Consider the following 19301-nt stretch of genomic DNA (forward strand, 5'->3'; position numbering starts at 1 on the left):
TTGCTCCAAAACTATGTGAAAATCACCCTGACTGCTCATTCAGAGAAGACAATATATTGATTTAAAAACTGTAAGACGTGTTTTGTGTAAGAAAGCTTTATGCGGGAGGCGTGATCACATCATTAATGTGTATGGTTTTTCACACCTGAGAAAGACAAAGACCCTCCCCCTAATGGCCCTATTAGGAGCTATCAGGCCTTGTCATTCTGAGCAACCTCCTCATAAAATTTATTTTTAAAATTCACAGAATACACACACACACACACACACACACACACACACACACACACATGTTTCCAACAATAATGAATTGTTGCAGTTCATTATTATCGCGTGCAGCCATCATAGGCAGCTGTGCACGAGTGCAAAACCTCACAACACCCACCCCTGTCGGTGATTGGTGGGAACACTATTTATTTTGGTTGAGTGGTTGGTGAAACCATTTGTTTTTGTGTGCAGATCTCAGAGCCTAGGCTGCCTACAGAGACGCATTTTTTTGACGGCATGCTTATGGGGTGGGCAGCTAGCGGATCGTTAGGAAAGATTAGATGAATGTTATCATTTATGTTTGGGCCTGAAATCGCTGATACCACCTTTAAGTATGAAGCACAACATTCAGTACAGAGAAATATATGTCTCTTCCAGAGTTGTGAGATCCAGTCAGAGTCTTCTTTGCTTTTAAAGTATATAAATATAAGTGCAATGCATCAAGTGAAAAATTAACAAATGAATTGTGTTTAATCCAGTCATTAGTAGACCTTTCTGTTAGGACATATCAGATATTGGTCTGATATTTAAAATAGTAAAAACAATACTGTCGTAACCCCGGTTCTCTGAAACATCGAGTGGAGAGATCCACCTATGGGAAGGGCATCCGTACCTGACCTCTGCAGAAGCATCCAATTGCACCAAGTCTGGCTAGACAGACAGAAGCGCTCAGCCAATGCCAGGTGAGGCCACACCCCCTCACCTACGGGCATATAACAGCTGGGCGCGCTGCTATTCCTCAGTAAGTATATTCGCTTCTCGTGCGGCAAGCGGGGCAAAGCTGGTGGATCTCTCCACTCGATGTTTCAGAGAACCGGGGTTACGACAGTAACCTATTGTTCTCTTTCATCATCTCGTGTTCGAGATCCACCTATGGGAGAGACATGGACAGCTCCCCGATTGCCCAATACACTCACAGTGAGGTTCCGAAAGCCAGAGAAGGACGGTCACCTCGGGGAGGCGGTGCCTGACACGTCCATTAATCATGAACCTGCAAAGGTGACGCCACACCTAACTGTTCTGTGGACAAGCAGGACATGAAACATGCATGAGACACATACATGATAGTAACCCCAACCCACCAAGACACATAAACTATACCCAAGAAGGGAAGTAAATGTTTGGTGACAGGAATGAACATGGCTGGCCGGCCCATTCACTCTTATTGGTCTTTACCCAACAGGGTTACAGGGAGGAGCTAAGAAGACCCCACTCCTAAAACCGAATGTGCTACCGAAGTTCTGGTGACATCCAGCACAAAGGTATGAGGAGAAGCCCAACTGGCAGCGGAGCAGATGTCCTGCAGTGACACTCCCCTAAACAAAGCCCAAGAGCCTAAGCCTAAGCCCCTTGTGGAATGAGCTCTGATGCCCCTTGGGGGCTGCACTCCCTTTGCTTCATAAGCCATAGTTATAGCGTCCACAACCCAATGTGAGAGGCGCTGCTTCGATATGCCCATGAAACAAAGAGCTGGTCGCTCTTCCGGAAAGCACTGGTCCTGGTCATATATGCCTGTAAAGCACGGACTGGACACAGAGCATTCAGCCTCTGATCCTCTAGAGAGGTAAAAGGTGGAGGGTGAAAAGCGGACAGCTCCAACACCTCCGAAGTGAACGCAGGGAAGCACTTCGGCATGAAGGCCGGGTTAGGCTTAAGGGAAACCTTATCTCCACTGAGGGAGAACTTAGTGCACGAGGGGTGAACCGAGAGTGCATGTAGCTCACTGACACGTTTAGCAGATGCCAAGGCCAAGAGCAAAGCTGTCTTGAAGGACAGCAGCTTAAGGGAAATACTCCCCAGAGGCTCAAAAGGATGTTGAGACAGCGCTTTCAGCACCATGGAGAGGTCCCACTCCGGAACAGTTCTCCTGATGACTGGCAAAGAGCGGCGTGCACCCTTCATAAATCTGCAGATTAGAGGGTGCTGCCCGACAGTAGAGCCATCAAAACCCACATGGCAGGCTGAAATCGCAGCCAAGTAGACCTTAATGGTGGAAAAAGACCTCCCTTTTTCCATGAGGTCTTGAAGGAAACACAAAATATCAGGAACTGAGCACTGATAAGATGTGAGACCGCGCCCATCGCACCACCCTTCGAACACTTGCCACTTACAGCCATATAAGGACCGCGTAGAAACGGCCCTGGCATTCTGAATAGTGGTGACCACACGCGGCGAAAGCCCAAGTGCGTTCAGGTTCGTCCTCTCACGGGCCAGGCCCAGAGGTGGGGGTGGTAAATCTCCCCGTTGGCTTGGGACAATAGGTCCGTGCGAACGGGAAGGCACCACGGCTCAGCGTATAACAGAGGAATTATCTCCGCCAGCCATGGTGCTTTGGGCCACCTGGGTGCTATCAGAATGAGAGACAGGCCCCGTTCTCTCACCCTGGCCAATGTGGGAATTATCAGGCACAGGGGAGGAAAAGCATACAGGAGCACTCTGGGCCATGGGTGGGCCAGTGCGTCTACCCTGAGGGGCGCGTCCATGTCCCTTAGAGAGAAGAACATAGGACAATGGTAGTTTTCGCGCGAGGCGAATAGATCTACGCTCGCCTGTCCGAATCTCATCCATAGCATTTCCACTATCTGCGGGTGAAGACGCCAATCCCCGTAGATTGGGTTTCCCCTTGATAGCAGATCCGCGCCTCTGTTCAGAATGCCCGGAACATGAGTTGCGCGTAACGACAGGAAAACCCGTCTGCTCCACACCAAAAGCTTGTAAGCTAGGGCGTGAAGTTTCGACGAGCGCATGCCGCCCTGACGGTTGATATAAGCCACAGCCGTGGTATTGTTGCACCGTACTAGAACGTGATGTCCCTGCAAGCGGGGCAGAAAAAGATTCAGAGCTTTCCAAATGGTTAAAAGCTCTAAATAGTTTATGTGCGCTGAACGTAGTCTGTTTGGCCACAGACCGTTCACCGTTCTGCCCTCCTGGGTGGCACCCCAGCCTGTTAAGGACGCATCTGTCGTCACAACTTTCCGCATCGTAACCACCCCCAGAGGGGTTCCCCGTGCGTAAAAGTCCTCGCTCTCCCAGTGGCGCAAGGCTGCCGAGCAGGCGCGTGTCACTGTTACCGAGCGGCAAAGGTCGCGAATCGGTCTGAAATGTAGTGACAAAACCCATTTCATGAACGCCCTCATCCTCAGGAGTCCCAACGGCACAACCTGGGTGGATGAAGCCATGAGACCCTGCAGCCTGAGGCACGTGCGATATTGTACTTTCGCCCCTTCTCTGAACTGCGACAGACAGTTCATCAGAGAGCGAACGCGCTCTTGAGAGAGACGCGCTCGCATGGAGACCGAGTTCAACTCCAAGCCCAGAAAAATTACATTCTGACTGGGCGTGAAATTGCTCTTGCTCACATTCACTTGGAACCCGAGCGATGTGATGTGACGGCCGGTGTCCTGCAACACCTTCTCCTTTGATTCGGCTATGATGAGCCAATCGTCTATGTAAGTCAGGATTCTCAGACCTGATATTCTCAGAGGTGCTAAGCCCGCCTCCGCGCACAGACAGAAAGACCGGGGACTCAAACTGAGTCCAAACGGAAGAACTGTGATTTCTTAAAGGAGTCATGACCTGCAATTTTCACTTTTCCACGAGAATCAATGTATGTTATGATTGCCTAACGATTATACACTGGCCGGGAAGCCGATATTTAAAAGTGAAGCGTTCGTTTACCCCAGGGTTCATAAACCAGCGCGCGTGCACGCGCACTCAAATACGAGATTTTGATTTCAGCCCCGACTTGACGTCATGACGGGGCAGGATATACCATATATGGACACCGCAGACCTGCCGCAGGAAGTGCGCCCTGGCGCCCCTCCTCCCCTCATATTCAGTCGAGAAAGAAGCAGAAACGTAGTGCACACTGAGTTGCTCTGTTGTTGACTGCCAGAATCAACATGTAAATGTGTTTTCTCTCCCAAGAACGGACCAAGCTGTCAGGGACCAGTGGATTAAATTCATTTTTAATGACGCAGTTCCTACAACCCTTCCCACTGGCTTAACGTTATGTGTCTGTGCTAACTAAACATTTTACGCCGGAATCCTTCACAAATTTGAGGCAATATCAGGCGAAGTTGGCATCGAAGCTCGGGAAAAAGGGGCCATTTTCAACAATCAGACACTTGCCTGCAATTGAAACAGTAAGAATGTGTTTTTATTGCTCTACTCTGTGTAACAAACAGCAGCCAACTGCTAATGCGGCTATTGTATGCTAGCGGGAGTATTAGCTTCGAGGTAAACATGGGGAATGGCTGCTAACGTTACTTTGCAAACAACAAATGACTGAGATCATCATGAATTCGGCTATTGTATATTGATTGCCTAACGCTTATATATGAGGCGCCGTCTAGTTTGTGTGTGTGTGTGTGTGTGTGTGTGTGTGCTCGCGTCTCATATGAGTATGTGCGCGAGTTTGTGTGTGTGTGCTCGCGTCTCATATGAGTATGTGCGTGGAGAGTTCATATACATGTATGTGTGACTACTTAGTATGTATGCAAGCGTGTTTCATATATGTGTGCGTGAATGAAGTTTGATTTAAGCCCTAAACGGCGCCTCATACTTATACACTGGCCGGGAAGCCGGTCGCGGCCAGGTCGGGTTCATTCATAATTTGCGCCATGATGTCATTTTGTAATGATATGCTAAAGCGTCACCTGCGCTGTCAACCCCCTCCTTCCTGCCACCAATCAACGCGCCCCTCATTTGCATTATTAAAATGACTGTCCACGACAGCCAAAATATCGCATCAGATCTCGCGAGACAATAATGCCTTCAGAAATAAGGGTCTGAGGAGCTCTGTGTTTATTTTTTTTCCACTTTTCTTTTTTAGAAGGGCCTGAAAGACTATAATACAGCAGTAGGTATCCAAGGTAATACTAGGTCATGACTCCTTTAACATATGCCCTGGTAGGCGAAACGAAGAAACTTCCTGTGCGGAGGATAGATGGTTATGTGAAAGAAGGCATCTTTCAGATCGACTGATGTGAACCAGTCGTTCTGTTTTATGGCACGGGCGAGTGCGCCTTGCGTCAGCATTCTGAAATTGTATTTCCTCAAATGTTTGTTCAACACTCGAAGGTCCAAGATAGGGCGGAGAGAGCCGCCTTTTTTCGGGACCAGAAAATAACGGGAATAAAAACCCTGGTTCATCAGATTGGGGGGTACCACCTGAATCGCTCCCTTGTTCAGGAGAGATGAAATCTCCCCTTTCAGAATGTGTGAAGCATTCTCTTCCGTGTGAGAAAATAGAATGCCGTTGAAATGCGGGGGTTTTACTGCGAATTGCAATCTGTAACCCTGCATTACTGTACGCATCACCCACTCAGGAGCCGAAACGGTTCGCCAAGCCACTTCGTGACTCGCGAGTGCTCCGGCTCGGGCCAGAGCGGAGCTGTGTGAGACCAACAGGTTTATTTGTGATGCAATGGCGCCATCTAGTGGGCACACTGGAGGTGACATGCAGGGGTTCGGAGGGATTTCCTCTCTCTGCGGTGAGATCAGTTCTCTCTGCGGAGAGAGGTCTTCTCTCCGAAACGAATTCATTCGATTCGTAATTTTTTTGTGTTTTGTGTGTTTTGTGTTGGGCAAACACTGGGGCCGAAGCCTTTATTGAGAGAGTGAGGGGAATAGAATGTGGCCAGTGTGGTGTCACTGTGCTTAAACTTTCCCTCACAAAGGGCCCCCTGAACGTGGGGGGAAAACACACATTTCCTGAACACACGAGCTGGGCAGTCTCGACAGGCGGTGAGCTGACCCATCCGCGGGACCCCCTGAGTCTTTTGGACGGGGGTCCTAGAAGAGGAGGGGAGTCCGAAGGGCTCGCGGCCCGTGAACATGGACTCGATGCCCCCATCGGCTGAACATCAGGCAGGCCGCTTGCGTTTCGAGTTGGTGGTGTTGGGATTCGCAGGTCTCCCGGCCGCGGCCGCGGCGGGAGCGGGCTTACCCCAGTGCTTGTTTGTAGGTGCTGGGTTATGTTGCCGTGGCGGTGGTTTGTTGCGGGGCTTTTCCTTGCCCTGATGAAACTGTCGTCAATCGACAGTTTCATACATCAATCGATTCTGTTAAATGTGTATTATTTTTGTGTATACTCACAATAAAAACAAAGTGTTGTGCTTTTTGCCAAATAAAGAAAAATAAACACGAAGCGAGTTCTGCCTTCTCTCTGTCAGTGTAGTCCATTCTGAAATGCGTCCGAAAATGAACAATAACTCAGTGAATACTCAATCAATCAGGCATACAGACACACAGGCATGAAGCTTGAATTCTCTTCTTTTAAATAAAGTAATTTATATAAAAAACAAATATTCTCAGTTCATGTAATCTGTAAGAAAAGAGCGAGATGTCAGTCGTTCTCATCTCATCTAATTACTTGTAATGTGACTCCGCCCACGGAGAACGCGCGCTATTCAAACGCAAATGACTGAGGCAATCCACGCAAACCTGTGAACGCCCATATCAGCTCGAGAAAACACAAGTTTAATCAGATCATTGTAGCCTACTTGTTTACACCGTCTCGCAGCGCTGAGGAATAATAATAATGGAAAATGTACCTCAGAAGTGCGGGTATTTCGAGGAGCAAGGATCCGACTGAGCTAAGGAATACTGTAGTAAGTTTTTTTCCCTTCTCAAGTGATTCGCGTTTCTGTGTGAATGAATGAACGGCAGAGATGCGCGCTGTTTACCACAGCTCGCACACTCGCGTTTCTGTGTGAATGAATGATGATGTTTTAGCAAACTGTATTGCTATACTGAGATGAGTAAAAATCGACTGAAATATGTTGAAATAAAATGTAGGCTATTTGTATAAGCAACGTATTAAACTGCTATTAACATTTATATGCCTTAATATTTCATAAAAACAACGTTACAGTCAGTCGAAATATGAAAGACAACATTTTGTTGACTAGATTTGGGTACAGTTTTTACTGTGAATATACTGCCACATCAAATAAGCTTTTGTTTAGCAATTTCTGCTCATATGTTATATATATATATATATATATATATATATATATATATATATATATATATATATATATATATATTAGAGGTGGGCATAGATTAATTTTTTTAATCTAGATTAATCTAGATTAATTTTGAAATTAATCTAGATTAATCTAGATTAAAATGGCTCATTTGAATTCTGCCGAAGGCATTCAGAATATGTGTGCTACCCAAATAATGACTATAAAAGCAAGTCTTTGAGAACGGGTTTCTCCAGCCAGGTGGCGCATTAGACCAGGGGCTCATCTCCTGTTTCCAAAATGCATCACAAACTGCTTGAGAAAGCTGTTCTACTCATAGACTGTAAAAGGTTACTACTGTACTGTTACCGTACGTAGGCAACATTAGGTAGGCCTATGTTATTATCAACTACTATAGGCTATCAATTAGGGATGGGCGATATGGCCTAAAATCCATATTGTGATATACATTGCAGCCTCTTGCGATAATGATATATATTATAATAAAACCATTTCAGAACAGGTTACACAGACCCTGCTAAACAACTGCTAATTTTTTTTTTTTTTTTTTTTTTTTGAAAGGGTGTATGTAGTTTTGAGAACATATATTGTGCAAAACTGTAAGTATACAACATAATTTTGCAGATAAATAAAATGTAAGTACACTAGCTGCAGAGACTTTTAGGTCTAATGTTTATTATGGCTTGGAGCTTATGAAACCCCAAATTTAAAATGAGAATATTGTCTAACTGATGTCTTTTCAGTTAAAAAGAAACACAACAACGATTCTTAAAATCGGGCGCTTTTAATAAAAAGAGATTATGTGCTACACCACTCACTAAGATATATTGGGAATAGGGCTTGGGCGTCGTGACGTCATACTTGGCGTGGCGGCCATGTTGATGGCCTCGCGAATGTAAACATACAGCAAGTCGAACGAGGAGAAGCAGAGTTGGGAGAAAGAAAAAAGATGTTAAAATCCCGAAAAGGATGTGGAATTTACGGGGATACGTTAAATAGGGAAACCAGGGACCAGTAAGTTATGTGGACAAATTTTCCTGTAAAATATCCCGTATTTTAATAACTTACTATCATAACATTAATGTTAGCCCTTCCATCGGACCTGTCAGTCTCTGTACTGTTGTCCTGTTGCTACCCCCTTGCCCTTCCAGAAAAACAGATGTTTTCAAAGCATCGTTTTGCTTACTTGAAGGCAACCTTAGCGTGATATTGGCCTTTTTAAGATAACAGCGTGGTTGTTGTGAGAGCACGATTTCACGCCAATCTGTAAGCAAAGTCACGTTAGACCTAGCTTCACAACTCGCTTAGTTAATGCTGCAGTTTTGCAGAGGGATAGCAACAGAAAGATGAATGTTGAAATTGTAATTTTTCGGGATATTTTATAGGAAAATACTAAACGGGAAGACAGCGGGAAAAGAGCTCAAATACGTGAGAAACCCGGAAAAAACGAGAGGGTTGACAGCTACTAACTACACTTTTTTTTTGCCGATTTTGTCCACATACTGGTCCCTGGCTTCCCTATTTAACGTATCCCCGTAAATTCCACATCCTTTTCGGGATTTTAACATCTTTTTTCTTTCTCCCAACTCTGCTTCTCCTCGTTCGACTTGCTGTATGTTTACATGCGCGAGGCCATCAACATGGCCGCCACGCCAAGTATGACGTCACGACGCCCAAGCCCTATAATACGCGCGCGCTGGTATTCAGTGATATCATGTTTCGTTTTGAATTTGAGGTGGTAGAACGGATTAATCGTGTGTTTACTTACCGAACTGTTACACCACACAGTCTACGTCGGACGGCTTAAATCCGAACCAATTGTCCAAATAATGGATGTTGCACCGATCTTTTACACCAGCTTTCACTTTCAGCCGTGTTTACTTAAGATGACGACGAATATGATGCGTTGCAGCCGGGTGTTCCCCGCGGCCGCGGGTAGATTGCGTCATCATAGCTTGTGTAGCTTGAGCCAGCTCCCAACCTTACCCAACTTGGAGAATAGATTAACCCTCTGGGGACCAAGCTGTTTTTGGGGTCCTTGAGATGTTCTGACATGCCTTGACATTTGTGCTTTTTTCAGTTATTTATAAACATGTTAATGGCAAAGGTGTAAATTCACTCTATATAGCACAAACAGGGCTACCATAATATGCGAGCAACGTGTATGTAGATGTTTGTATTTTTAAGAGAATAATGTTTATGCGTGGTTATTGGAAAAAATTCAAATGAAAGTTGCTGAATTAAGACCACAAAACACATATTAAATATGTGTCCACAAGACTTTTGACTAATGGATGTTGTCCCTTTGAGTTCTAGCTTCAAAATTATGTGAAAATAGTCTTGCTTTATCGTTCACAAAAAAAAAATACATTGATTTAAATGGTGTAAAACAGGTTTTGCTTGAAAAGCCAATATGCGAGGGGGAGGAGCAGTTTACACCTTAGATTACAATGTCCCACCCACTCTGCATAATTAGCCATTCATTCAGGTGTGACACTGACTGAGCCACAATGCAAGGAGAAAAGATGTATTTAGAAGAAGACTTATATTGACCATTTAAGATTTCGCTTACATCTATCTTGTAAATATGTTTTGCTATTTTATTAAAAATGTTACAATTACAACAATAATTACAATTTCAACAATGTTTCAAGTGTACTCTTTCTTTGTAAAAAAAAAAAAAAAAAAAAAAAAAAAAAAAAGATTATAGGCCTACATTTTATCATATGTATTCATTAGTTTGAATATAGCCAACATTGGAACATCTAACATCTTAGTCTATGAATTTATTTTTGACAAAAATAGTATTTTTTTTGCAGTTTAATATGTTGCTTATACAAATACATTTTATTTCAACATATTCCAGTCGATTTTTACTCATCTCAATAGGCTATAGCAAAGCAGTTTATTCTTTCACACACAGATGCGCGATTCATATTTAGGCTAAACAGTCTTTACAAATATGTCCCCTTCATTCATCTCACAGAAAGGCGAGTCATATTATAGAAATGGGATTCATCTTTTTGCGGTTTACATAGGCCTACACTAACGTTATTCCATAACGTTATTCCACACGTGAGAAAAGAAAACAGCCTACCTCACTCCTCAGCGGAATCTGCTCCTCATTTCAGGAGATATTGCTCCTCATCAGCACTGTTCTGAAGAATCTTTTCTTCATAAGGTAGGCTATAATGTCTCACTCGCGAGGAGTCACGACGCGCTTTGTTTACAGCTGATGTGGGCGTTTCACAGCTCTGAAATAGTTCTCAGAATTTGCGTTTGAATAGCACGCGCTCTCCGGGGAGTGGTCACATTACAGTGAATTAGCTCGTAATGAGCTCGACAGGAGTCACTCTCTTTTTATACAGATTACAGAAGCTGATAATATTTGTTTTTTATATAAATGACTTCATTTAAAAGATACGATCTCAAGCTTTATGCCCGTGGGTCTGTTTGCCTGTTTGACTGAATTTTCGCGGAGTTATAGATCATTTTCGAACGCGTTTCAAATGGGAGTTTACTGACAGAGAGAAGGCAGAAATCGCATCATGTTAATTTTTCTTTATTTGTCAAAAAGCAAAACACTTTATTTTTATTGTGAGTATACAGAATAAAAATAGAAACTGAACAGGATCGATTGATGTATTACACGAAAATGAAAAATCAAAATTAACAGAGCATTTCATGTTTATTTTCATTGCTAAAAAAAAAAAACGAGCAAAACGCGCAGGCGCGTTTGTGGTCCCCAGAGGGTTAACGGCGATATTTTTTTTATCGCGCGATAAGAGTCTCGCGTTAACGCAGCGCGTTAACGCCGATAACGGCCCACCACTAATATATATATATATATATATATATACACATGTACATGTACATATATATGTATGTATGTATATAGGCCTATATATATATATATATATATATATATATATAAATAGTAAGTAAGTACTACTAGTAAGTAAATACTATTTTTGTCAAAAATAAAGTCATCAACTAAGATGTTAGCTGTTCCAATGTTGGCTATATTCAAACTAATGAATACATAATAAAATGTAGGCCTATAATAATTTTTTTACAAAGAAAGAGTACACTTGAAATATTGTTGAAATTGTAATTATTGTTGTAATTGTAACCTTTTTAATAAAATAGCAAAAGATATTTACAAGATAGATGTAAGCAAAATCTTAAATGGTCAATATAAGTCTTCTTCTAAATATATCTTTTGTCCTTGCATTGTGGCTCAGTCAGTGTCACACCTGAATGAATGGCTAATTATGCAGAGTGGGTGGGACATTGTATTCTCAGGTGTAAACCACTCCTCGTTCACGCCCCCCTCGCATATTGGCTTTCCAAGCAAAACCTGTCTTACCCAATTTAAATCAAAACCCTGGGAGGCCCCCGGTAGCGCGTCGTCATCACCGTGTCCCCCGTCCGAGTCAGAAGGGCTGAGCTCGGAGCACTGTGTCACTGCCACCTTAAAACGGCGCTTAAGCAGCTTCCTAGGCAGCATGAGGCAGAAACTGCAATTCTCCGGGTTCTCCAGGGCTTCTCGAGCGTGCTTAGAACCCAAACAGACAACGCAAAGCTGATGAAGATCCTTAGCTGCGATAAGGGCACCACACGCGGCCGGGCAGGCCCGTGAAAGGCTATCCCCTGGAGAGGCTGCAGGCTTGGACAGTGACATACCAGCGAAGAAATCAGAGAAATCCGTGGCGGGCAGCCGTGAGGAGAAACGGTGAAAATAGCGAGAGCGTGGGCGGCTCCGAATGCAAAGCAGCAGCAGCTGAAAAATAAACAACTGTCACGTCCAGCGGAGGCTGATCTGGCCGATATGTCCTCCTGAAGACACGAGGTGAGCAGTGTAAATTCAACCGAGCTGTGAGATGCAGAGATCGCGAGAAGCGAATGTCAACTGAGGAATAGCAGCGCGCCCAGCTGTTATATGCCCATAGGTGAGGGGGTGTGGCCTCACCTGGCATTGGCTGCGCGCTTCTGTCTGTCTAGCCAGACTTGGTGCAATTGGATGCTTCTGCAGAGGTCAGGTACGGATGCCCTTCCCATAGGTGGATCTCGAACACGAGATGATGTAAGAGAACCTATAGTACAAGAGATGCAGACAGAGGACGTGGGAGATTAAGTGATGGTATTTGAATATAGTTTACTGAGTAATCTCAGTTGCATAATCTTAATTGCCTCCACCTTTGTCTGATCATCATAAAATCAGATTTGCCTATTTTACTAGGCAAAGTAAAATTAATGCTTCACAACATTGTCCTGTGACACTAAAAATCTTGAAATGACAATACAGCACAAAACATAAGGAAATGAATGTTGAATATATTGATAACACTTTACAATAAGGTTCATTAGTTCCCTTTCGTTCGGGAACTCCTACGTCTCGTAGGAGGAGTTTCCAACAAATTGGGATCACGCTAGGGAGACCAATTGCCTTCGAGTGAATTAAAACGAGCCAATGAACATTGGCATGCAACATTTGCATTCCGCGGCCCACCTACGAGTACGGGTATAAAGGCGGAAGCAAGCGCATACACAAACATTTTCTGCTTCAAGGCCGACCGGTTGTGTCCTCTGAGTGTATGAGCGTTTTGGATTATGTTTCCGTGAGCTCAACGAGTCTGCTGTTGAGACCTCTTGGTGTTGGTGTTAAGGCGTGGCAGTGATCTTCGCGATCTCCCGGATCTCATCTGTCACTTCAAGCGATCTGCTTTTTCAAAAGAGCTGTTGTCACAGCTGGTATTCGGTTGAGTGCACACAGCGGGCTTGCAGTTTCCCCGCTGTGTTGCCGCGTTGATCCCTGCATGCTTCAGCACACTAAAAGAGTTTTCTCTGAAAGAGCAACACGAGTGAAGATCACGTCCTTTTAAAGGGGACCTATTATGCCCCTTTTCACAAGATGTAAAATAAGTCTCTGATGTCCCCAGAGTGTGTATGTGAAGTTTTAGCTCAAAATACCCAACAGAATTTTATTTACAGCACGTTTAAATCATCATTTTTTGGGTCTGTGAAAAACGCACTGTTTTAGTGCTTCTCCTTTAATGCTAATGAGCTGCTGGTTCACGGCACAGGGGGCGGAGCCTAAGCAACCGCGATCAGAGCCAGAACAGGGAAGATGATAATAATAAAACAGACAGTCACAGTAATGGTGTTCATTTCGACCATAAAAATGCCTACAGAGTCAGAGAATATATGCTGTATGGAGTTGGAACAGGTATAGTTTAGTTTAATTATGATTATAAACTATTTGGCATTGCTTGTATACACTATTAATGCAAGCCTGCTGTAGGACTTCGTCTGACGATCTGAATTGTCTGAATGATGACAAAATATACTGATGACTTTAATAAAGTTTACTGTATGTCACACAAAAGATGAAGCATCAGTTTTTCTTCAGAAAATCACTGTTAGAGCTGAGTAAACAGTATAAGAAGTGCATAAGAAACTTACATACATTTCTGTAGAGTTGAGGGAGCATTTTCTTTGAAAACAAAATTAATCCACCTCGTCTTCAGTGGCTGTCAGATTTCAAGAGTAAATAGAGAGAGCTATGTGAATGAATACATCCAGCTACAACACCTTCAACGCTTGGGAGATGCTTCGACGCTTCTCGTGAGTGCATTGCTGCAGCAATGGTGGATGTGTACAACTTGCAGTGAACTCGATCAGGGCGGGTCTAAGTTATAACGGCAGTGTCAGTCAACACTCGTGGGCGGGGCCTGTGGCTTTAGTGATGTCACTAAAGCCACATTCTGAAAACAGGTCGTTTGGAGAGACTGCTTATGATTTATGGGGATTAAAAAAAAAGGAGTGAGTGGATTTTTATCACTGTAGGGTGGTTGTGTACACACACTGCCAACACACATTTATGTCCAAACACCATACAAAAGTGAATTTTGCATAATAGGTCCCTTTTAAGGATGACCTTTCACCCGTGTGTTTCTAGGTGCGGTCAATATCTACCTCCGCTTGATGGTCAAGATCGCTGCCTCACATGTTTGGGCTTTGCGCACACTGAGGCAGCGTTAGTGAATGAGTCATGTTTTCATTGCAGGAACATGACCATCGCAACACTAAGATCGAGACTGAGATCCCTCAAACGAGGGGGAGTCCCTTTGGCGATTCCCCGATCTAGTTCTTCTTCTGGTTCAGTTCAGAAGAAGCCTACTTCGGCTAATCCCATTGGTGGTCTCAGGATTACTGTGAGGAATAACCCGCCGGGTGAAAGACCCCCACGGGCCCCTCAATCCTCCGTGTCGCTGCCATCGGAGTCTTCGACGGAGATCTCGGCCATCTCGTGTGGCTCCGGTTGTTTCCTTTGGAGCTCCACCGGAGGACCAGATGTCAATCGCTGAATCGGAGGGAGAGCGGTCATCTGAGGTCGCTTCGAGCCATTCATGTCCCTGGTGTGCTCAACCGTGCAGCCGACGAGCTCTCACGGCAGCCGCCCCTTCCGGGAGAATGGCGACTCCATCCCCAGGCGGTACAGCTGATATGGGAAATCTTCGGAGCCGCTCAGATAGATCTGTTTGCCTCTCCGGACACGACCCATTGCCAGTTGTTTTATTCCCTGACCAAAGGAACTCTCGGAGAGACGGGGCACCCTATGGCACCTGCGTCCAGACCTCTGGAAACTCCATGTCTGGTCACTGGACGGGACGCGGAGGTTCTAGGTGGCCTACCACAGGCTTTGGTAGACACCATCACTTCCGCTAGAGCCCCCTCTACGAGGCGCCTCTATGCGTTGAAGTGGAACCTGTTCGTCGGTTGGTGTTCTTCCCGCCGGGAAGACCCCTGAACTTGCCCTATCAGTGTCGTGCTTTCCTTCTTGCAAGATGGGTTGGAGCGAAGGCTGTCTCCCTCCTCCCTCAAAGTGTATGTTGCCGCAATACCCGCACATCACGATGCAGTAGAAGGTAAGTCTTTGGGAAAGCACGACCTGATCCTCAGGTTCCTCAGGGGTGCTAGGAGATTGAATCCTCCTCGTAATCAGCACCCCTTACCCTCTTGGGATCTGACTTTAGTGCTCAGAGCACTCAAGAATCCACCATTTGAGCCCTTGCATGCAGTCGATTTAAATATTCTGTCAATGAAGACAGCTCTCCTGCTCGCTTTGGCATCCATCAAGAGGGTAGGGGACCTGCAGGCATTTTCGGTCGATGAATCGTGCCTAGAGTTCGCGCCGGACTTCTCTCACGTTGTTCTGAGACCCCGGCCCAGATATGTGCCTAAGGTTACCACTCCTTTTAGAGATCAGGTAGTAAACCTGCAAGTGCTGCCCCCGGAGGAGGCAGACCCAGTCCTGGCTTTGCTCTGTCCTGTTCGCGCTCTGCGCTGCTACATTGACAGAACTCAAAGCTTTAGGACCTCAGACTAGCTCTTTGTCTGTTACGGAGGCCAGCCGAAGGGGAAGGCTGTCTCCAAGCAGAGGTTAAGCCCACTGGCTAGTGGATGCTATCGTCTGAGCTTATGATTCCCAGGACATGCCTTGTCCACCTAGGTTGAGGGCACACTCTACTAGGAGTGTTGCCTCTTCCTGGGCTTTGGCTCAAGGCGCCTCGCTGACAGATATTTGTAGAGCTGCGGGCTGGGCGACACATAACACGTTCGCTAGGTTTATAGCCTTCGTGTAGAACCTGTTTCCTTCCGTGTACTCGCTTCGGCCAGTAGTGCGAAGAATTAGGTTAGTGTCGGCTTGCTACGCTATTCTCGCCCCAGGGGCCAGATACGTGCGTTTCCTGCTCCGTTGGTTACCCAACAAACAGCTAACCTTCGCGGAGGACTGGACACCATTTGGCTCCTCAGTGAAAAGCGTTTGTGTATGCGCTTGCTTCCGCCTTTATACCCGCACTCGTAGGCAGGCCGCAGAATGCAAATGTTGTATGGCAATGTTCATTGGCTCGTTTTAATTCACTCGAAGGCAATTGGTCTCCCTAGCGTGATCCCAATTCATTGGAAACTCCTCCGATGAGACGTCTCCGTTCCCTACTCAGGGAACGAGGGTTACCATACGTAACCGAGACGTTAACATTAGTTAATGTATTAACTAACCATGAACAATACATTTGCTGATGTGTTTGTTAATTTGTTGAAATTAAAGGAACCGTATGTAAGATTATGGCCAAAACTGGTACTGCAATCACTTTCTATTTACTGTAGAGCGGTGTATGCCCTCCCCCTCCCCCTCCCCCTCCCCCTCCCCCTCCCTGACTCGAGGTTGCCAGATAGGCTGCAGGATCCAGCAGGAACGTAGGCTGCTACATGGAGCTTCCAATGCCAAGTGACGAGTCCTACACAGTAATTTTGTTTATGCTTCATGAGAGATGTTTTGCGAAGTAATTATGTATCGCAAAAATTTACTAATGGCGATTAGCCAAATATAATCGTAAATATGTACGCTCGTATGTGACAGTGCATTGTTAGAACAGTAGCTGTTAGTCTAACTTGTAATGGTAGGTATCTGTCATTAAAGTAATTACAAGCACAAGCCTAAGTCACTATGTCTAACAGATAGCAAAGATACAGCTATTCATTTAGCTGAAGCTATAAGTGAAAGCGACCAGCTGTATTTTTTAACTTACCCTGCAGTACCCTAACGTTAGGCTACTGTCTCAATTACATTTCACATTGCCATAATGGGCGTGCTAATGTTGTTTTCCTCAGCGTGCATAATGACAGAGAAATGGGCTCTGATAATGCATTGCTAATGTTAGTAATGACCACTCGCCGTTTTTTTTTCCAAAACAATTCCTTATACCTTTTCAATTCGATGACCCACCTCCTCCATATGTGCTAACGTAACGTTACTTTGCACGAACATGCATAACTTTATTCGACTGTCATGAATATTTGAAAAGTCCATTTACATTAAGTAACGTTACAAGTTAGCCAAACATAGATGAATCTTACCTGTCCAGGAGAAAATTAGCAACGTTGGCGTCTGTCTTCACATTCTTATGCATTTTCAGCCGTCTCCTTTTTTCAAAGGCATCTCCTATACAAATCCTTGTTTTATTTTGGACTTTGTCACGACATATTTCTGATTCATAACGAGGTCTTTTAGGTTTTTTAACATTAGACATGTTTTATCCGACACGTTTGTAGCTGCAGCTGTGGTAACTAGAGCAGAGCTGGCAACCCGGATCCCGAAACACTACTGACTTTGTGATTGGTAGATAGGTGGAGGGCGGCGCATCAGGCCAAAACAAAACATGACAACATCAACATCAGTTGAGGGCTGCAACTTCACTTTTAAATGACAATATCCTGGCTGGACTATTGTTGTCAGTGATATAAGTATTTGAAATGAACATGATTTCTTAATGTCTAGTGACATATCAGGGCCATTTTATGATAAATTGAAATACATTTCTTACGGTTCCTTTAACATTAACAAAAAATAATACATAATATATACATGCAGTTCATTATTAGTTCATGTTAACTAATGAAACATTATTGTAAAGTGTTACCCAGACATTAATACAAAAAAAAAAAAAAAGTATAAAAGAGAATACAGAAACAACATGAATTAAGATGTTTGTGACTGCTATCCAGATGTCATGCCAAAGGTGAGTAATCCTGAAAACTGCAGGGAAACAACAAGTGTTTAATAATTAAACAACATTCACAAATGGTAAATTAACACTGTGTGCTCATTAAAATAGGTCTATACTATTTAAAGAACAATCTCGATGAGGCCAGTCCTAAGAGAGCTAGGGTATTGGCCACAGATGATTGTTTTGCACTCATTAGCATGATTGTTGTAGCTGTGAGAGCTGTCTGTACCTGCAGCAAAATACAACAAATCAAGCGTCATTCTTCTTCATTTTTTATACGATATAGGACATCTGATTACCACAGCACTTGCTTACATCAGTAAATAGTTCATAAACTATAGCTTCAACTGATCTCTAACTTCTTTAACTTCAGTAAACACTGAAATGAACGATCACACATACCTCTGCTTAGCCATGAACTGGTCGAAAGCTGATGACGTAACCTGCAGGTAGGCCCGCCCTCACGTGATACTGATTGGTCGATTGATAAGCTTAAATCTGATTGGCCAAAGAGTATGAATAATCTGTGTTCTGTCACGGAATAGATGATCATGAGACAAGGATACAAATGCAGAGGAAATTTATTAGTGACATTCAGACAAGGTACAAAACAAAAACTCAGGAAACTCCAGGAACGAGAAACTCGGACAACGAACCAGCACAGGACTACAAACACAGGGAGGCTAAATAGGGGAACAGACAAGGAGGGTAACGAGACAGACAGGTGGGACAAATTAACCAATAATCAGATAACAAGATGGGAGGGGCTAGACAATAGACACGAACACATGGCCCAAAATAACAAAACACCCATGTGCAGCACAAGACAGGACAGGCATGTGACATTACCCCCTCCCTACGGAGCGGCTACCAGACGCTCCATAAGACCAGGGCGGGACGGGAGGGACAGACCAGGGCGGGACGGGAGGGACAGACCGTCCATCTGGCGACCAGGGTGGAACGGCCCTTCGGGCGGCCACGGCGGAGACGACCCCTCGGGCGGCCACAGCGGAGACGACCCCTAGACAATAGACACGAGCACATGGCCCAAAATAACAAAACACCCATGTGCAGCACAAGACAGGACAGGCATGTGACATGTAGGAGGATTGTGCTGCCAGGAAAGTCTCAAAAATGCACACACACTAGGGCTGGGCGATATATCGCGCGATATTGTTATGCGCATCTCATCAGTAAAGCCGGTTCCCTTGATTAGTAGTAAATCGCCATCACCTGCTTTCAGATGGCGCGGTGTTAAATTAACACTCCTGGGGCTGTGAGTGTATATGAGTCCACACTCAAGAGTGTAAAGTGTTAAAATAAGAGTGTTAAATTAACACTCAAGAGTGTTAAAGTTAATGAGATAATTAAGAAGACACCTGATGTTAACAAGCAGAATCACGGAAGGAGAAAATCACAAATTGTAAGTTACCATTAAGGTGATGGGTGTTTGCTTTAGTTGGGCTCT

At 44.6% G+C, this 19301-nt stretch overlaps 1 protein-coding gene across 2 annotated transcripts in view; it reads left to right on the top strand.

The window, feature by feature from the left end:
• Positions 1-19301, top strand: part of marco (macrophage receptor with collagenous structure) — a 167863-nt gene that overhangs the window by 104964 nt on the left and 43598 nt on the right. The window lies entirely within an intron of this gene.

Source organism: Squalius cephalus (genome assembly GCF_949319135.1).
Source record: "Squalius cephalus genome assembly, chromosome: 9".
Taxonomy (NCBI): Eukaryota; Metazoa; Chordata; class Actinopteri; order Cypriniformes; family Leuciscidae; genus Squalius; species Squalius cephalus.